The sequence below is a fragment of the Mauremys reevesii genome, linkage group 12, assembly GCF_016161935.1.
Source record: "Mauremys reevesii isolate NIE-2019 linkage group 12, ASM1616193v1, whole genome shotgun sequence".
NCBI lineage: Eukaryota > Metazoa > Chordata > Testudines > Geoemydidae > Mauremys > Mauremys reevesii.
This window is the reverse complement of record NC_052634.1, coordinates 32,003,234-32,024,567: the sequence shown is the minus strand read 5'-3', so window position 1 is coordinate 32,024,567 and position 21,334 is coordinate 32,003,234. Positions and strand designations below refer to the sequence as shown.

At 48.6% G+C, this 21,334-nt stretch overlaps 2 non-coding genes and 1 pseudogene across 2 annotated transcripts; all 3 read right to left on the bottom strand.

Moving 5' to 3' along the window:
* Positions 1-21,334, bottom strand: part of LOC120375680 — a 1,085,709-nt pseudogene that overhangs the window by 859,870 nt on the left and 204,505 nt on the right.
* TRNAR-CCU lies at positions 11,550-11,622 on the bottom strand. The gene has a single exon. It is a non-coding gene; the product is annotated as a tRNA-Arg (tRNA).
* TRNAS-UGA lies at positions 13,778-13,859 on the bottom strand. The gene has a single exon. It is a non-coding gene; the product is annotated as a tRNA-Ser (tRNA).

The window sequence follows — 21,334 nt, the reverse complement described above, 5'->3', positions numbered from 1 at the left end:
ATCGGAGGAGGACTGTCCCTGAGGACGTCTGTCTCTCTGTTGGGCTCACGCCATCTGAACTTATTGACTGTGCAGCAGGATCAGATGCAAAGTGGTATTGGGGAGAGGCCCCAATAAGGTTAGTTTATAGCAGTACTGGGAACTGCTGAGTTGGCCAAGGAAATGCATAAGGTAATGCATAAGGTAATGCATAAGGTAATGCATAGGTAAATGCATTAGAATGCACCAGTGCTGAGGGGTTTTTACCGCCTCAAGAGGGGTTGTCATACTGCCTCATGGTATTGGTCCGGACCAGGTAAAGATGCATCATGGTTTAAAAAAAAAAAAAGATAAAAAGGTTGAAAAAAGGTTAAAAAGAAAAAGAAAAAGGAAGAAAAGGAGGCCTTGGTGTGTGTGTGTGTACACCAGTGTGAGTGGCTGTTACCGGGCTAGCCCGGTAACTAGTGGATCTTTAGGAGATCCGACCCACGGTGGGCTGACTCAGCCTGGCATAGTCCGGCGAGGAAGCTGCCTAGGTCTAGGAGTGTGTGAACCCATCTTCCCTCCCCTTTCCTTGTGAGTCTCTCCTGTGTGAGTGGAAAATGGGTAAGGGACTGTCTAAATATTCCACCTCACCCCCTAAGGGTGCCCCAGCATATTACATGTACGTACATTATGGTCCTAAAACCTGCAGGTATTTAAATGATTGGAATCTGTACACGCGTGAAAATTCATTTAAACAATGCCCATTAGAAGGTACCTTCAATCTAGATAAGGTCATATATCTCAGTGGAGCTTTAATCACAAAGCAAAACCTCTGTCACAGTGAGCAATTTGTCTAGGAACGGGTTAATTTGAAATTCGGCTTAGCCCTGAGATAAAGGAGAAGTTGTTTTGTGTTCAAGGTCATGAATTAGTACGGACTATGCTAAGTGCAAAGAAAGCTGCTTTCAGCCCCAGCTGCTTGTGGAAAATAGAGGCACTACAAGTTACAGAATTGGAATTATATTTGCAAAGCTTAACTTCCCAGTGAGATATGTGTGAGTATTAAAGTGGTTTAAGGCTTGGGGCATTCATATTTTTCCTGAGTGATGTGGGAGTGTTCCCAATACTCTCCATTGTTGTTTTATTATTTTTAATGAAGCTTTAAAATTTGGATATATGGTGTGATTTCTCTATCTACCCCCCCCCAGTCCTGCAATGTCAGTTTGATCACCTGACATAAGGGATAATTGGTAACAGAAATTTGTCACAGTTTGGTGAGCAATAGAGAATTGGGAAGCCCTATAGAATTTACACCATCTATCTGTTTTACCCTTGTTATTTTATGTTTGCTTTGTTTGGTATTGTTTAGTATTATATGATAAGGATTGTATGGTTAAAGGTGAGCTCTAATAGAATAAGGAAACACTATTTGGTTTTGGTGCACTATTTAGCTTTGGCTCTGTTTTGTTTAACCGGTTACTGATGTTTTTCTGCTCTGTTCATTTGGGCGTTAGGTCTGTGAGCGGAACTGAACTTCTCGTTCGTAATTCCTCAGGGTGGAAGCCATGTGTGCGATGAAGCTCTGAGGTTGTCCTGAGATTTTTACAGTCCTGCCCCCCCTGTAGCGGACAATGTAATAGAAGTAGAAAAATTTGGCTTAGACTGTAATTTTCTTTGCTCTCTGTGTAATTTTCTTTTCTGTTTAAGTGTCAGCAGACAAATGGGTGGGTCTCTGGGTAGACCCCAAAGGGGTTTGGATTATGTGTTAAGTGAATGGCCATGTATTTTTGCCCAGGTGGCAAGCCTTACTAGGAAGGACTCAGGTAGTCTTGTGAGTAGAAATGTTTTGGGGACAAGACCAGAAGGGTGGGGGCTAGTTGAGTAGCCCACCCTCCTAGCTAAGAACTGGTTGTGGAACAAGCTAGTGTCCATGGACGGGACGATTCAGTGAGGAAAAAAGGATCGGGCCCAAGCGGGAGGGCAACAGACAGAGTGATTGGAAAACAGGTTGGAAACTTTTGAGGGTGTAGTGGAAAGAAGGAGTAAGTGAATATAAGCATGAGGATTTCAAATACTCAGAAGGATATTTGGAATGGTGATTTGCATTGGTAAAGTGGCTGTTGGAAGGAAAAAAGCAATTGATTTTTAAGGGAAAATGAAAAATTGACTCTGTGTTTGCTGGGGGGAACAGCAGTTGAACTTTGTTAAAATGCTAAAGAGAACAGTTTTTTGGTGTCTTTGACATGTTTGTGAATGAATTCAGGCAAAGAAATTATTAGATTGCACTCATTTGGCTATGAACAATTTTGTTAAATCAGTTGAAGAATGTATACAGTGCTATGTAATGAAATTTTATTAGGCCCTACAGGCACTATACGTGGGGATGGTATTCTTTCAGTGTTTAAAAGCAGGAGTTAACAGTAAAAAAAAAAAAAGCAAGCCGGAGAGCATCTGTGTTAATGCAAATTAACTAACTGATAAGGTAGAGGCCGCTGAACCAGGGCTGTCTAAGAAGCACATACGAGAAAATATGGGGTAATTCCTCTGTTTTGCCTAGAATCAACAAGAGTATTTGTATATTGTAAGTATTTAACTGCCCCGAAGGGGTGGACCTCTGTTTTTGTCTTTCAGATAATCAAAGAACATTAATGCCAGCTGCACAGCATTCAACGTACTATGATTTACTGGCAGTCACAATTATGTTGTGTGTTCTATGTTCTGTTTTGTGGTGTTTTGTCTCGTGGAAAAAAAATTGTTGTGTTTAATATTTTCATGAGATGGTCTGATTTGACATCAAGCGAAAATGTTGCATTGCAATGCAGATACTTGTTTTGTTCAATTTAGAATACAAAGTGTTTGGTTACATCAGAAAATGTGATATACTAAAGTCTAATACATTTTCTTAAGTAAGAGAAAGAAACTACATTGGCCAAATCTTTTAATTGAGAATTGTTGTTAAAATTTGCATACTGACAGTCTTTGGAAGCAAGGACATGAAAAGTTAACCCACTCCCCATATTGTACAAGGGATCCTTCTGGCTACCTCAGACTTTTAGCCAGAGGGCTGGGGATGGTGGATAGCTATTGGACTAGAAGTTATTTTAAGTGAACTTCTCAAAGTGGGTGTGCTTGTCCTGGCTTGTTCTTCCAAAGTTCTGTAATAAGGTTATTTTAGTGAAAGGGTATATGTGGCATACATTGAATGATAATACTTCTGTACTGTATAACAGTACTGTTTATGTGTTCATGGTATGAAAAAGGTGTATAATTGAAGAGTAAAAGTTTCCTTTGTAGGTTACATGGAAAAAACAACCAGAGAATGGCTAACATGCGCTGGCCCCAGTCAAGGACACAGCTTGGCTGCTTACCAAGGGAAGGGGGAATGGTTACTGCAGTTACACGAGATTGGTGTGCAGGCCAGCCCACTCTCCTCCTTGGGACCTTTTGTAAATATTCAGATTGATTTTATTCAAATGTCTAAATGTTGTGGTTATGAATATGTATTAGTTTTAGTTGATGTATTTACCACTTGGGTTGAAGCTTTTCCTGCAGGACAGTAGATGTCTTTGCTTACAGATTTTGTACCACGTTTTGGCATCCCTGTGACTATCAACAGTGGTCGTGGAACTCACTTTACTGGACGGATTGTAAAGGAGTTATGTGCAACTCACTGCCCTCACCACCCAGAATCTGCTGGGACAGTGGAACGCCAGAACGGGATTTTAAAGAATAAAGTGGCCAGATGCCCTTCCTTTGGCACTGATGTGTATGAGAACCATTCCCAATCGAACGACTGGACTCAGCCCTCATGAAATTTGACAGGACACCCAATGCTGACTACCAACTGCACCCCCACTGACCCCAGCTCAGATGGACATTCATTTGCTGGATAACATAATGCTTAAATATTGTCAGGCACTAATGAAATGTGTTAAGTCTTTTTATACACAGGTGATGGAAGCACTACCAAAGGATCCTGTGCAACCTTGCCACTCGTTGGAACCAGGAGCCTGGGTCTACATAAAGATCCATCAGCGAAAGACTGCCTTGGCTCCATGCTGGAAAGGCCCTTTCCAAGTCCTGCTGACTACCGACACCGCTGTGAAGTGCCACAGACTGACTGCTTGGACCCAGGATTCTCACTGCAAAAAGACCCCTCCACATCAGGAGAATTTTCCTATTGATGATTAGCCTATTCTTTCTTCTAGTTCTACTGTGCTTCTGGACAGCAGGGAAAAAGCTCCCTTGTCCACTGACAGACCAACTGTGCCTTTAGACTTTTCTAGAAAAAGCAAAGCCATTACAGGGTGATATGTGCTGGAAACCTCTCCCCTGTAGGATGCTAAACCTTGATTGTTTTGGGAAAGAAGAAGAAACACTCATTCCACTGACATTGCCAAAGTCCAGGAATTCCTGACTGAAAAGGACACTGAGAACTGACCCTGGTGAAGAAACAAAGAATTACATACTGGCAGGAAGAACTTTGGGACCCATGCTTGGGACTGTGGTATTAATTGGATTTTGGGGTTTATTCTACAGGCTGCGCCCTGTGTTCTGGATAAATCCTTCAGTATGTATTGCCCTCCTAATTGGATTTTACCTGACATTGCCCTTATCCAGTTTTCTACATACCCAGATTGCTCACAAGGGGCTGCCATTAGATTAGCACAACAAAAGGCCTGGGTTATTTCCTCTGGACAAAAGGGAATTGACCAGATCCCTGTGGGCTGGACCCAATAGTGTAGTAGCCATTTGGACTATTCTTAAAAGCCAGGAACATGATAAGAAATTGGGCCAACTAGAAAAGGCTACTAGCCTTGTTCTTGAAACTCAGCTATCTTCAGTACAGGCTGGAGTTGGTGAGTTACATGTCATTTCCACCCTTAGTTCTATGACCCAGAAGTTACTGACAGAGATGGTATTGCATATCACTGAGGCTGGGAAGGTATTGCAGTGGGATCTAGACCTGACTTGGCCCACTGCCCTTCCAGACACGTCAGGAGTACCATCTGATCTGTGGTCATGAAGACATACTTGGACACTTTCTGGATGGAAGTGTGGACATTCACAGTGCTCCTTCCAAGCATATGGACCGGTTAGGGTGGGTGTGGGCTCCCACATACCGAATCCTGCTGGGTCCATGGGGAGGCTGCCTGTGGGACTGTAATTGTTTACCGAGAAATCTGGGAAATTAGACCACCTGGTATCTCCAACTGATTTCTAGACAGTACCCCTAGAATGACACCTGACATTTTGGATAAGAATAGAGAGTCAATGGACATTTTGGCCGTTAGAACCACCACAGCTCAGTGTATCTATGAACTGAAGCTAGGGGAAATTGTCACTGTTTATGACAATTTTTGTTGAGAGGGTGGAGGTCAAGGAACTACCCTGACGGGACACCCACTTTTTCAAGCTAATGATAGCTGTGTGTGAGTTAATGCCACCACTTTACAAGATATACATATTGATCTTACCACTGCTGCAGGCAATCCTATCATTTCCTGGCCTGCAGATAGAATGTTGCCAGTAGCTTTTAGATTTCAGGTATATTTTTCCTTGAACTAGAGTAGTGCCTGATTGGTTTCAAAATTTGCTTTCATTGTTACCAAAGGTTCAAAGAATCTCTGAATTGCAAGGGCAAATTCCCATGCTTTAGAATATATATCAAGCTGGAAGGAATGCCTTTCATACAGCTTATAGAGTGTTTACTTTATGTACTAGGTATGATGTTTTGTGCTTTGTGTTCGCAATTGTACAACAGCCCCATTATATTATTTCTATGGGATTGTTATTGTTTGTAGTGTTGTTAGTTAATTTAGGCTTATATTATTGTTGTTGTTGTTGTAAATAACGTAAGAATAGCAATACCTTTCATGTTCATGCTAATCATGCATTGTCATTATGTCCCATGATGGTTGACATGTTTGCTGTAGAATCTGAAGTCCATGGTTTCATGCGAATTGAGATTTGAAATTGTTTGTTGTACTAGAAGTACAAAAGGGCGGAGTGTGGAAGCCAGTAAATAATTAACAAGGTTTTGAAGAGATCTTAATGAATGTTAGTTAGCATGAGTTAGGTTAACTGTGATCCTGGTGACATGAGGAAGCAAGATAATGTAAGACAGAGTGAATTGTGTGAAAGTTATTACGACCTTGCAATATGCAGTCTTGCAGTCTTGTTTTTCTAGTGAGATAGCAGAAAAGCTTATGTATAAACAAAATGTATTTGTTGCTTTTTACTGTCTGTATTATTGCTAGAAATTGTCTGAAACAACGGTATAAAGGCTTGATGTAATTGTTTACCAGTTGAGAGACCTGTCCAGGACCCTGTGTCCTACGGCACTCTCTCCCTCCATTGTAATTACTGGAGAAATAATAAAGTATTTAATTTTGCTGCACCCAAACAAAAAGCGAGAACTGAGTTTTCTTCGACACCTGTGAGAGGAAAACATCAGCTCACAAACACACAGACTGAATTCCCCACATTTAATCTTGCTGCACTTTCCAGAAAGTCACAAAATTCAATTCATTCTTGCTAGGACAGAGAAAAAATAAGTGACACCAAGTTTTTGGCTTGGTTACATAAAATTAAGTGTTTAATCAATATAGTAAAAAATCTGTCCTGATTCCTCTAACTAACACCACAGCGTGAAATAGGAACAGAGACAAATCTTGTCAGTGACGACTAATTTCGCAAATGATCTTCCCATTATTAATTTCCATGCTGCCCCCATTGGAGGTCTGGGCATCTCCAGTATCATTGCTCTGCATTCACCTTCCCCTTAGAATTGTTCTCGGACATTCGCCTTCCTCTGCAGCATGGGGTTCAGGTCACTTGCTGGAGGATTCCCTGCACCTTGAAGACTTTAAGCCACGATTTGAGGACTTCAGTAATTCAGACATAGGTTAGGGGGTTGTTACAGGAGTGGGTGGGTGAGATTCTGTGGCCTGCGTTGTGCAGGTTAGACTAGATGATCATAATGGTCCCTTCTGACCTTAAGTCTATGAATCTATTAATCTTTTTCCAAATTTGGAAAATTGTGCGGTTCAGAATGTGAATAGTGACCTTGTCTCCTTCCTGCACCTGCTCTACATTGCTCCACAGCAGCTTCGCCACCTGCAGAGTCATCCCAGCACGGCAGTGCAGCCGCCCAGGGTTCAGCAGGGGCCCCTGGCAAGGACAGTGGGTGCAGCTAACAGCCCGGTGTGCCTGGCCGTGAGGCAGCTGTAAAAAAGCAACATCCCCTCACACAAGTACAGAGACTGAATTCCCCAACTTTAACATCATGGCCCCCTGTAGAAAGCCAAACGTGTCAGTTGTATTTTCACAGGGAGATGCAAAAATCAAGTGACACCAATTTTTAAGTTGAGTAAATAAAGTTGAGGAAATAGTTATTAACCTCACAAAACTATACTAAAGATCCCTCAACATAACACCTGAAGGTGAAATATGAACAGAGACAAACCTTGTCACTAAAGGCTCATTTCCCAAACGATCCTCAAAATGTTACTAATTCCCGCCCGTCCTCCACAGGAGCTCTGTGCATTGTAACTGTTCTGCAGGCAGCTTCCCATTCAATGCTGTTGTGGGACATTCCCAGGCCTGGAAATGTACCAACGACAGAATTTGAAGAGCAAACCTGGCTCCCTGCACCAGGCGGGATTTGAGTGTTTTGTCCCTGTCACTTAGTCTTTGTCAACAGTACAGATGCCAGGGCAGGACTCCAGGCTGTGCTTGAGGGATCCTGGCACAGGGGCAAGAAAGGATTGTAGATTCTCACCTGTGCTCTAGAGAGGAGGTAATAAGTGAAGGGGGCATTTTTGACTCTGCCCCTTTTCAGTGTCCCCAGGGCTGGAATTCTACATTTCACAGGGCCAAATGAGGGGGTGATGTCACTTGGTTAATGACAACCAGTGCTCTAGGTGAGGCTTAAACTCATAATCTCAGCATAGCTCCTCTCAGCACTGCTCTATAAGTACTGTGTGCTAACCAATTGCGCCACTGGAGCACCTATTCATAAGGCTTTTCTGAGACCCCTAGGTTGATACAGGCAAGGAGTGACCCCAAAACATTCTCAGTGGGGTTGAGAGCAGATAGCGACAAGTGGTGTATTCGGTGGGGTGGTTTCATCTTAAGGGTTCCAGGCCCCATTTGACCCTTTTGTTCTTCCCTGTGTAATAACAGAGCTGATTAAGACTCAATGGAGAGTCTTGCTGCAGACCGACAGATCTGAAATCACGGATAACCAGCTCTAAGCATTAGTCCTGCTTTGGGACAGTGAAGTGCAGGGCCCCAGGGGTGCTTGAACAGGGGGGAACAACACCCTAGGACTTTAAAAAATGGGAGGGCTCTGCCTTGCCACTTTCTAATGGCGAGTGAGGGTGGGGAGGATGGAGAGCAGTGAGCGGGAGGAGGGTCTTGAGGATGAGGCAGCGCAGGAGCGGGGCCTTGGGGAGAAGGGGGGGCAGGGGCGTTGCCTCGAGTAGAAGGGGTGGGGCTACTGTTCAGGCTCGGGTGGCCACTAATTTTAGGCAGGGCTGCCCGGGGGGGGGGCAAATGGGGCAATTTGCCCCAACCCCCGGGCCCCACAGGGGCCCCGTGAGCCCTGGCCAAGAATCCCTTCCCTGGCTAGAGGCGCCTTTTTAATTTGTATTCATCCGGCAGCAGTCCGGGTCTTCGGTGGCAGTTCAGTGGCGGGTCCTTCAGTGCTGCCGAAGACGCGGAGCGAGTGAAGGACCCGCTGCCACTGAAGACTTGGATGCCGCCCAGTGAGTACAAGTGCCGCAGCGAGTGGCGCCTTTTTTATGTCCGCTCCCCCGCTTTGCCCCAGGCCCCCGAATCCTCTGGGCGGCCCTGCTTTTAGGGAGCCTGTTCCGCTCCTGGTGGGACCACAAGCCGTCCCAGAGCAGAGAGGGAGGCCAGCAGAGCGGTGACAGGGGGGAACGGCAAGTGGCCGGCAATGTGGCCAGACAGCGAAGGGAGAAAGGGGCTTTCCCCCCGGGAGGTGAGAGGTGAATTCTGGGTTTTCACTGACCCAGGCCAGCAGCTGTGGGTGAGGTGCAGTGAAGGGAGGGGCACATCCACAGAGCTTCTGGTGTCTGGATTTAGGAGCCCGAGGCAAAAGGCCACTGCCCAGTGCACTGTGGGGTGGGTGTTTTGCTCATAGTGTTGTGTTATGAATCCTGATTGTGGTGTTTTCCCAAGTTAATACAAGGTGATTTTCCTCCTTTTTCTTAAAGTTTCTTTTCTACACTCAGTGGTTGTGAGTGGGGAAAGTATCGCCTCTTAGAGGCACCCAGTGGCCAGGGTTAGTTTCCCCAGGTTATTGGGTGGGGGCTTAAGCAGACTGTGTGTTGTGTTGTTGAAGAGGAGCCCCAAGCACCCAAACAGGGGTGTAACTTCAACCTTCAGAGTAAGAGCCAGAGGTGCTGCCAGCTGACCTAGCCAGGCCGCCTAAACGTATTAACCCCTTTCACCGCAAGAGCAAACACACCGGGTACTTCTGTGCTTCTCAGCAGCTGGGAAAAAGCCTCTTGGGGGAAATATCTCCTGCCCCACCGCCAAAAGGAGCCCCTTGAGTGGGAACGGTCAGAGGCCCCACTCAGGGGCTGGCCCTGCTTTCCTACCGCCTTGTGATGCTGGCCGCAGAACGAATGCTGGTCTGTGAGTGGCCTTCAGCGGGGGTTTGGCATGCCAGGGAGCCATATCTGCCTTCTCTCAATGGGTCAATTGTACAGCTGATGTTCCTTAATGACCCATCAAACAGGCTAGACAGAACTGACACCAACTTGTCTGGGGTGTTCCCCGGAAGCAGAGCACAAGTTTGAAATACGAGCAGCATACAGCCAATATTCATAAAGTCAGCTACAAAAATGATACACATCTAGAGATAGCATCATTAGAATCAGCCAATCAGAACCTCGCCGTAGACCCCTTACACAACAACCTTTCTACAATATTGGCTGCAAATATAGAACAGTGGTCGCAACAGTGATCTGTACAGTTACAGATTATGTCAATAACGTCACAGGAGGTGACACGGCATCAGTGAGACTGATACTGGAATACTGCCTCCAGTTTTGGTGTCCTCATTTGAAAAAGATGTTGTGAAATTGGAGCTGGGGCAGCAAAGAGCCACCAAATGTTCTGAGGGCTGGAGAAAAATGCCTTCTAGTGAGCTATTGAATGAGCTCAACCTGTTTAGCTTATCAAAAGAAGATTGGCAGGTGACATCAATGAAGTGTTGAAGTGCCTTAATGGAGAGAAAATATTGGGTATTAAAGGGCTCTTTAATCCAGCAGAGAAAGGCATAACAAGAGCAAATGGCTGGAAGGTGAAAAGAGACAAATTCATATTACATCTAAGGCACAAATATTCAACAGCGAGCATGATTCACCACAGGAACAAGCTACCAAGGAAAGTGGTGGATTCGCCATCTCCTGATGTCATTTAATGAAGGCTAGATGCCTTTCTGGAAGCCGGCTTGTGTCATACAGGAGGCCGGTGATATGCAGGGGGTCAGATTAGATGTTCTAATCGTCTCTTCTGGCCATAAAGTCGACTAATTTCTGAAAAGCTGAGTGTAGCATTGGGAGCAGCGTCTGATGTTTTCCTGTCTAGCCGGCTTGCTTCCTAGAACGAACGCTCCTTGAGTGGGGTGATCCACAGGGAGTAGCTCAAACCTCCAAAGTGCCTGGCCAGGGGCAGGACATTAGCACAGCAAGGGAGGGGTGTGGCAGTGACATCACAAAGGCCTTTTGCAGGACCTCAGACTATTGGTCAACGGTGGTGGGGAGGTGGTGACCTCACAGAGAGATGCTGACATCAGCCAGGCAGGACAGCCCTCCACCACCATGTGCAGTGAGTAGGGACACAGTGAAGCACACGCCGCACTTGCTGGCTCAGCCTTGTGCATGGTGGGGTGGCCACCTCCCTGTTGATGAGACCTGGTCCCACCGTCTCCATGGAGCTGCAGGCTGCCCTGCTGCCATCCCTGTCTGTGTTGTCTTCTCTAGCAGTTGACTGGAAGGTGAGCATTGGCTGCATGCCATGTAGCCATGTTGTCTCCAAGGGCGAAAGCAGGAGGAATGGTACCTTCATAGCCCACCCAATATTCCATATCATAGTTAAGGAAAATATTTCTCAATGACCTCTCAGTAAAAGATCAGAAGCAGCCAGTGTCTGCATCAGTCTACGAGCATTGGTATTTTCTTGAAATTTGTCAGACCAACCTAACTAACACCTAACACACATTTGAAGTTCTTCTTTTCACACTGTTGCTCATTCTCAGGTTCTGCTTTGTCTCCAGACAGATCCATTCTCTTTCAGGACAGCCTTGCTCTTTCTGTCTGTTTCACTCACTGAGGTGTCGGAGTAAACACTCCCCTTCCTTCTATTCTCAGACAAACACTAGTATTAACTGTTTGCTACTGATGGGTCTAGACAGCATTTGTCAAGTGGAAGATACCGTTTCTGGGGGATTGCTCCCAAGATCCAGTACTTTGGGTTCAAACGTCTCCCAGCTTCCTTGGTGAAAATAGCACCAAGGCTTCTTTGCAATGTACAAGAAGAAAGGAGTTTTTCACCCCAGATGGGACTTGAACCCACAATCTTTGGCTTAGGAAGCCAACGCCTTATCCATTAGGCCACTGGGGCCCTAAAAACCAGTGGAAAGAGGGATGGAAATTCCCTCTCAGGATTGCACATTCCTCACATTCACTCAGAAGCCAAATACCCCATTTAATGGCCTTACAGAAACGTCTGCATCCCCGGGCAGCGAGGCAACTGGGCAGGTCGCTGACAGAGCTGAGCACCACCTTTCTGCCAGCCATCTTTAGAGAAGAACCCCACCGTAGAGTCACCCCTCCCTCCTTCAGCACCTCCACGTCTGTGGCTCTGAGCGGCAGTAGGATGATTAGCGGGTGAATCCGGGGCTGGAAGGGGGGTAAGGTCGGCCTGTAAGAAGTAACCAGATGGGGCAGACCCAGGGGGAGGCTGTGGGCTGCTGGTTGGTTGTTGGGATCCGAGCTCTAGATCAAAGCTGCACAGCGACCTGACACCCAGGGTTATAAGGCCGAAATAGTGACCCCCTTACTGGCCTTGGTGACCCCCAAACCCTTGTTACTAAGGGCATTGAGGAGTCTCTGTCCCTTAATAACTTCTGGGAGCTCCCCAGCAGGCTGCGGGCATCAGCCGCCTCCTGCCTCACAGGTTAGACTCTTGGTGCTGTGCCAGCCGCCCCCTCGCTTGCAGGCCCAGTGTAAGAAGAAGGAGGCCTGGTGCTGGCAGAAGAGGGTTTTGATTGATCGATCTCTGTGTTATGGGCACAGGACGCTTCCACTCAGTAGCACAGCTCGGGGGAGCAAGGAGCAGCTAAGGGTGTTGGGTTCCTCCGGTGGGGGTGTGGAGCAGCCGTTCGTTTTCCTGTTCGCACTCCTCTGCGGTGTGAAAATCGGGGCGGGGAGGCAGAAGCCCCACTTCCCTCCCGAAATGACACCCAGTGGGGGAAGCCAGGAGAACAGAGTGGGGCGGCAGGTGGTGGCTAGACTCTCACCGCCAGGGTCTAGTCTAGCTCAGGGTCCAGCTCAACTTCCTCCCCGCGCCACTGGCCCCCAGTCCCCTTCCACCACCAGGTCAACCCGGGCACTAGGGCAGGAACAGGGTGAGGCAGCAAGTCAAGCTGAGCAAGGCAGGCAAAAGCGAGTCTTGTCTTCATGGGCCACTCACAATGACGTCCTTTTTGTGTGCAACTGCTGCAAAAACATCCTGAACAGAGAAGCAACAGGCCAAAACACTGCCACACAGCTGCCAATGTAGCTCAGTTGGGAGAGCGTTAGACTGAAGATCCGAAGGCCCCTGTTTCAATCCCAGGCTTTGGCAGGCCTTTTCATCCCTCTTTGTGCAGGGGGGGCTTGTTTTCTGGGAGGGCAGCAGCACCTTTATCTGGGGCAGGTACCTGATTTTGAGCTCCCCAGCAGGACAACAGAGAGCATGGGCTTCTCCCCCTAGTTGGCCCACCTGACCTATAAGGATGGGAGATGGGAGCTGTCTTTCCCACATGACTTATTTGTCCACCCAAAATGGCAGGAACGGAGTGAGGCAGGACGGCCCTCGGAGATGGTGCCAGAGGGGGCAGGGACTTGGGAGGAAAGCTCCTCTGCAAAGCTGAGTGACGACAGTGCTGGGGAAGGGGCATCTGGCACCTGGAATGTGGCAGGGATTCAGAGGCCCAAGAGGAGGCACTTGATGTTAAGGTGTGAAAGGAAAGATCCATGGTAGGAACTGGCTCCCTTCCTCTGGACCACACAGTGTTTGGTGTTGGGGCGGATTTTAATTGTCTCAGCCGGCCTGAGAACTGCTGGTCCCGTTTTCTCAACTGTGAGAGGAAACGTTTTTACAATGAGCACTACCTGGGGCAGGTCTGTAGCGAGGTTGGCTTAGAGGACTTGTTTCTCCATAGCAGAACCAGTGGAGGGTGGGCGGTAGCCTCCTAGTCCTCTGACCCGAGCTCACAGCAGCTGCAGAGGGGATACACCTTTCTGCAGGGACAGACCAGGAGTCGCACTGACCGGATTTACGTGAAGGAGAGCACGTCAACATGGCTAATCTATGGGGCACCAGGTGAGTGGCAGAGGTTTCAGGTACTGAGAGTTTGCCTGACCCCTCAGGGACACAGTGTGAGGGGGTGTCCCAGGGATCTCTATGAAAGGAGCAGAACAGGATTTATTTGGGGTGGGGAGAGAATTGAGAGTGTCTCAGGGAGTTGTACAGAGGTATTGCCTGGGTGAGGGACTGGCTAAAACACAGGCCTCGCTGTGAGCAGGATTCGAACCTGCGCAGGGGAACCCTATTGGATTTCAACTCCAACGCCTTAACCACTCGGCCATCACAGCTGTGAGCACAAAACTGCCCCAATGCCAGAGAAACTGGTAAAGAATCCCAATGCCCAGGCGTGAAGTCATCTGAACTACAGAATTCCCACAGCAAACCTGGCCCCCAAAGCACAGGGGGGATTGGGGGTTTGTTCCCTTTGCTTAGCCATGTGCAGTCGCACAGAGAGCGCGTTTAAAAGTCTCCCCTCCCACAGAGCGGGAATGGGAAATGATTCTCAACTTGAAGCCTGATGTGAATGAGGATGTCTGGACCAAGGGGCCAGGGACTGGCCTTTGCTAGAGAAACCACTGTCAAGTTTTAGCCAATTAGGACAAGTCAGCAAATAAGAACAACCTCAGGTCTCAGTAACTGCTGCAGGTAGCAAAGTCCTACAGGGAGCAGTTTCTGGCACTACACCTGCGCAGCTCTGATCCCCGGCTCTTCTCGGGCTCCTGCTCTCTCCTTAGCTCCGCCCCACTCTGGCCCAGGCAGGTCCAGCTCCCAGGGAGGATGGGACCCCCTGGCCTGGTGACTCCCTCATTACACTGCCTGGCCTGTCAGTGCGGCTAACTCGGAGCTTTGGCCTCTCCCCATTGCCCCTGGGGACTGTCAGTCTCAGGGGCCTGATTTCCCAGTGGCCCTTCCCCCTTCTATTGGGACTGGGAACTAGCCACCCAACTCCCCCCCCCCCTGCACACACACACACACACACACACACACACACTAAGTTGTAGGAAAGGGCCAAGAGCCCCCTTACACAAGCCAGCCCCATGTGGGTCACTGATGTGCAGAGTATCAGAGGGCTAGCCATGTTAGTCTGGATCTGTAAAAGCAACAAAGAATCCTGTGGCACCTTATAGACTAACAGATGTTTTGCAGCATGAGCTTTCGTGGGTGAATACCCACTTCTTCGGATGCAAGTGGTGGAAATTTCCAGGGGCAGGTTTATATATGCAAGCAAGAAGCAAGCTAGAGATAACGAGGTTAGTTCAATCAGGGAGGATGAGGCCCTGTTCTAGCAGTTGAGGTGTGAAAACCAAGGGAGGAGAAACTGGTTCTGTAATTGGCAAGCCATTCACAGTCTTTGTTTAATCCTGAGCTGATGGTGTCAAATTTGCAGATGAACTGGAGCTCAGCAGTTTCTCTTTGAAGTCTGGTCCTGAAGTTTTTTTGCTGCAGGATGGCCACCTTAAGATCTGCTATTGTGTGGCCAGGGAGGTTGAAGTGTTCTCCTACAGGTTTTTGTATATTGCCATTCCTAATATCTGATTTGTGTCCATTTATCCTTTTCCTTAGAGAAGGCTGGTGTGCAGCGAAGGCTGCATGAGCTGGTCCCATGGTGTAACGGGCAGCACTCAAGACTCTGAATCCTGCAATCTGAGTTCAAATCTCAATGGGACCTTGTGGTAAAGCCCTGGAGCTCCCAGTGCTCAACTTCCCTGTCTCCAGCTGTGCAAGAGCCAGTCTCCCCCCTCCTGCTGGGTGACTCACACCTCCTAGAGCCAGGTCTCTGGCTGGGGTGGCCACAATGGGTTGGGGCACTAGAACTTGCCATGCTGATGGTTGGGCTTCTTGCTGCTTCACCTGGTGCCCACAAGTTTGGCCCTGGGGCTTCCTGCCACACTTTTCCTGGGGCCCACATGGCGCTTGAAGAAAGGAGGGTGAGGGCTGGGATTGATAGTCAGGGCTTGGCAGGAGGGAAGAAGATTCCCAGGCTGGAGCCCCGCACACCTTCCCTCCTCCTCTGGGCACCTAGAGCAGAGGCAGCACAGCTCTGTCTGCTGGACACCTCGGCAGAGTAGGTGAGTTCATGTAAATACAATCTGGTCCCAAAGCCTCCCCCAACCCTGGCTCATCACTAGCTCTCAGGGTAGAGCTCATCCACACCTTGCCTCCAAATCATCATTTGAAATTCTGAGGTTGGCCAACATTGCCGAAGCCAATGCACCAACATTGTCAGCAAACACAACAGCTGGGTGAGGAAACCCGACTTTGTCCAGACTTCTCAAACCTATTTTACTTTCTCAGGTACAAGTATTTTTCATACGTTGGATCTGCTTTTAAAGTGTGTGTTAACGTTTCAATTTCCATTCAGATTTGCAGCCAGTGACAACATTGGCAGCGCTGCATGTAACTACCTGACCACTGGGGGGTGTTGGGGAAATTCGGGGGAGGGATGCACAGCCCCCTGGCTGGGGGAGCATATAGGAAATGCCAGTTTCACTGAATTGAGTCTCCTACTGCAGCACCTCAGTAGGTTACATCAGAGAGGAGCTGCAGTGTCTAGGCAGTGGGATGCCTGTGCCTTTAAGAGCCCAGCCCTGGGAAGCCCATGCTGAGAGGTGCTGCCTGTGGGAGGGGAAATAGAAAAGCCCCTCTGCTCCCCGCACCCTGTTTTTGCAAACACTGGAGTCTCAGCCCCCGGGGTAACTGTTACCCCTCTGCCCCTGCCTGTGCCGGGGTTTAACCCTCTGGCAGCGCCTCCCCCTGGGCTTAACCCAGCTCCTTCCCCCCTCGCTGACTTTGCCCTTCAGCCCCTCTCCTAACTCTGCCTCCAGCTGCTTGACCCCCCGACGAGTCAATTTCCACCCCCTGCTCAGACCCTGGCCACCCCCCTCCTCTGATTTGCCCCCCTTTGCCCCTCTTTAATCCCTGTAAAAAGTAGGGGGGGGCTGGGTCCCATTCTCTGGGGGGGGTGCTGGGCGCCTGGCCCCTGCCTGCCCAATGCTCAAAGCGCCCCACGATCTTGCAGATGTTTGCCGAGTGCTGCAGGGTCACCTGCAGGGAGAGAGAGACGCGGTTAGGAGGTGATGCAGCCAAGGGTGCCTCACCCAACACTGAGATGCAGCCACCTCTGGGGTGAGTTGCACAAGTCAGCAAATGAATCTGGAACAGGAAATGCACTGAAAGGACCGAGGCAGCTGCAGGAGGTGGAGAAAACCAGAAAAAGCAGGAGCCCTGGATCCCAGCCCTGCCCCTCCCCCACTCTACCCACTAACCCCCCTCCCCTCCCAGATTTGGGGGGAGAACCCAGGAGTCCTGGTCCCCAGCCTTGTCCACCCCCATATTCCACCCAACAGCTGCCCCCGCAATTGCAGGGCAGCACCATGGGGCACACTAGGGCCTGCCTGTTTGCACAGGACGGGCAACACCAGTGCCTCAGGGGAGAGATGATGCTAAGGGAGAAGCAGGCAGCAGACACCCCCACAACAGAGAAAGAAGTGCTAGGGGGCACCGTGCTGCAAGGAGTGAGGGGGGTTGGCAGGGAATGGGAGGATCTCCCCTCACAGCGGGTGCATCTGTCTCCCCCACAATTCCTCCCCAGCCCTACCCTGGCCCAGGCTAATCCCGGCCCAGCTACCAGGGTTACATTTGGCCTGGATTCCCCAGCTGCTGGGGGAGGGGCGTGGGGCTGGGGAGCATGAGCCTCTACTCCCCCTTCCCCCGACACAGCTGCATGGAAACTGACCAAAGGAGCATTTGTAACCCTGGGGCCTGAAGCTGATTGAGAGAAAGGGAAGTGAGCGAGCTTTCTGATACCACCTGCTGGGAGCAGAGGGAATTGACTGAGCAACGTCCTGGCTAATTTTCACCTTGTTCTCTGCCAGCAGGCTCAAGGGCGACTTGACCATGGCAGCACCCTATGTACATTTTGGGGCCATTGGGGTGAAATGTGAGTACTTTTGGGGTTGGGACCCACATGAGAAGGGACGTGCACAAACTGGAGAGAGTCCAGCACAGGGCAATCAAAATGATTAGGGGGTTGGGGCACATGACTTATGAGGACCTACAGGCCATATCCTGTATGTTAAGCTAAGGCAAAGTGAGCATCTCTATAGTGTGACCTTTTACTCAGAAAGGAAAATTGACCTTTATCTTGTTACTCAAATAGAGAAATACCCACGCCTGTCTAAGACCTTTACCTAGACCAATCGACAATGGAGAATGGCATAAGGGGGTTTTCAGTGTTGTACCCACAGAATTAACAGGTACACCACAAGGGAACTTATGTGCATATGTACATGTCATCAACACGCACAAACATACTAGCCTATGAAGTAAGCGTACCCTAATGTTTTGTGGGTAAGGAATGAAATTTGGGCATAGGAGGAAGGATTTCCGGCGCTTGTGCCCTATAAAAGAGGTAACCCACCTCGCTAGAGCACATCGCTCTGTCATTCTGACTTACTTCCTCCACTTTCTATCTACTATCAGTAGGCTGTACTTGTTCTTAAACTTTAAGTTTCAAAGTAACTCGGCTAAGCTCGGTTTCCCTAAGTTTTTATTCTTTGTTTATTAGGATTTGATTTTAAGTTTAACTTAGTCAAGTAAACCCTAAGTAACATTAGCTTTTTCAAAGCACTGCATCTTTCACTCAAGAATTGAAAACCTGAACTGCAAGGCTGGTCCTGTGTCTCTTACCACCAGGTTATCAAGGAAGGGTGTGAGTATATTAACCAAAACTTTGTTGCATATAATGCCATATGTATCTTTTGAATAGCAGTAATGCAACTGTAACTTTATAACTCAATTAAATTAAATTAAATGTAAGCTAATAAATTACATTTTCATCATATTTTCCAAATTAATATTATTAGTACACCCTAAATCAGGCTACATGGGACAGAGAGTTGGAGTGCAGGGGGATGAGAGCACTGGCTAGGGGGTGCAGGCTTTGGGGTGGGGTTGGAATGAGAGGTTCAGGGTGCAGTAGAGGGCTCAATGTTAGGGCAGAGAATTGGGCTGTGAGGGCTCTGGAACAAGGCCAGGAAAAAGAGAATTGAGGCATACAGGGCCGTCCTTAGGATTTATGGTGCCCTAGGTGAGATTATTAAACTGGTGCCCCTGTGCCTGATCTGCTCTTAGCAACAGAAATATAAGCATACAGTATTGGAAAACTTGCCACATTCACGGTATTAAAACCAGTTTAACTTAATGAAGCACACTGTAATGCTGATGCACTAGCACTAAAGAAGTAGCACTATAGAAAAAATTCTGATTTGACAGAATGATGCAAATAATATAATTTTTTTAATTTGTCAAAATTGTATTGGAAATTTATATGAAGAGGTATTGAAACAAAGATTTTTTTTAATTAAAAGCAATCTTTCTGGCTTTTTTGGCTGCAAAATCAGTTTAATAAGCTGGGTTTCCAAACAGTGGGAAAATATAACCCTAGTTTTACTGCTAGGTAAAGCACAAAGTGACCAAAATGAAGTCAGCACAGAATCATCTCATCTACATTAAGGTCGCACAGAAATGTTACAGAAGTCCTATTGTGCCTTATTTTTGTTTGGAAAGACATTAGCAATAGCAGCACATTCACATGATAAAATACATGATAAATCACTGCCTCTAAAGTTCCATCAAAAACTGACATTTTCACAGCTCTAGCATGATCTGCTGTACAGATTCTTCACAAGGAAGTGTCCCTGGCCTTTTAAACTCATATTAACTATGTATTTACTTTATGAAAGTTGGAGAAAATATTGTGAAAACGTAAAACATTGGCTGCCCAACTTCTGGGCTGGCAAAAGCTATACTGACTCACAGGGGGAAAAAAAGCAGGAGAATCTTTGTACAACATATGGTCAGTCTATACCAGGGGTCGGCAACCTTTCAGAAGTGGTGTGCCAAGTTCACTGTAATTTAAGGTTTCTCGTGCCAGTCATACATTTTAACGTTTGTAGAAGGTCTCGCTCTATGTGTATATTATATAAATAAACTATTGTTATTATCTGAGGTCCTACTCAGGCCACTGCCAGCTGAGTAAATGGAACCCCAGACCGGGTGCGGGCTGAGCGGGGCTGGTGGCTGGACCCCTAGACAAGGATCCCAGGCCCTGCTCAGCCCGCTGCTGGTCTGGGGTTCTGACCACCAACTCCTGCCAGCCAGGATCCCGGCCGCCAACCCCCCTCAGCCCGCTACCAGCCTGGGATTCTGCTCACCCAGGCTGGCAGGAGGCAGAGTGGGGCCGGCGGCTGGGCTCCTGACTGGCAAGGGGCTGGCAGCCGGAACCCCGGAGTAGCAGTAGGCTGAGTGCTGCCGGCACCCCAGACTGGCAGCAGACTGAGCCACTCAACCCTCCACCGGCCCTGCTCAGCCCGCCACCAGCCCACTCAGCCCGCTGCCGGCTGAGGGAATGGAACCCCAGGCTGACAGCAGGTTGAGTGGTTCAGCCGGCCTGCTCAGCCCGCTGCCAGCCTGGGGTTCCCTGGGTGTCCCCAGGCCAGCAGCAGGTGCTGAGAGGGGCCAGCGACTGGTATCCCAGCTGGCAATAGGGCAGCAGCCGGAACCCCAGAGCAGTGATGGGCTGAGCCGCTCAGCCTGCCGCTGCGTACCACCAAAAATCAGCTCACCTGCCACCTTTGGCGCGTGTGCCGTAGGTTGCCGACCCCTGCTTTATGCACTAGTAAGGAGATGAGCATATTACAGTTGTTGGAGGGCTCTTATCCGGAGTAACAGGCTATAGGAAAGTCAGTCGACATTTTTTGTTTCTCTGATGAAAACTGGCCCACTCCCTGCCTCAAACCAAACCTGTCACTAATAATTGTCAACAACTTAATTTTCTGTTTTTGGCTAAGATATTGATTTTTTTTAAAAAAAATATTGAAATTGGATTCAGGATTGTTAGCAAGAATTTTTGGCAAACAAAGTTGTTAAATGACAATCTAAATGGCAACACAGTCCTGCTTTCATGCTTGGCTCACCCCCCAGCCTGCTTGTCCAACAGCTGCAGTAGACCCCAAAATCCACCTCTTGGGGTGCAGAATAGCAACAGCAGCAGCAAACTCTCAGGTCCAATCACACGCCAATGGGCACCACCACCAGCCTTACGGACCATGGTGAAGTTAGCCCAGCATCTGATCTCAGGGACAGGTCACCCATGGAGCCACAGCAGCTCATCCTGCCCTGTGCAGCTCCCCCCCGGATGAGATGGATCGGTGGCAGCTGCCAGCCCGGGGGGAGGCGCTCCCCAGCTAGGGTGACTAGATCCAGATGTCCTGATTTTATAGGGCCAGTCCCGATATTTGGGGCTTTGTCTTATATAGGCACCAATTACCCCCACCTAGAGTGACCAGACAGCAAGTGTGAAAAATCAGGACAGGGGGTGGGGGTGGGGGTAAAAGGAGCCTATATAAGAAAAAGACCCCAAAATTGGGACTGGCCCTATAAAATAGGGATATCTGCTCACCCTATCCCAACCCCCTGTCCTGATTTTTCACACATCTGGCTAACCCCATCCCAGCCCCGTGTGACATTCCAATCCTGGCTCACTGCCCAGGAAGTGAGTTACTTTCACTGTCATTCCTCAGCAGGCAGCCAGCCAGCCTCCTCCCGCCCACCTACCCCCCAGCACCTCACCCAACCCAGCCCTGACGGAGGGGAGGGAGGAGAGAGAGGGATGCTCCTGGGGAAGAGGGAGAAAGGAGGGGGTGCTCCATGGGGCAGGGGGGGAGAAGAATGGATGTTATGGGGGACAACAAAGGACACT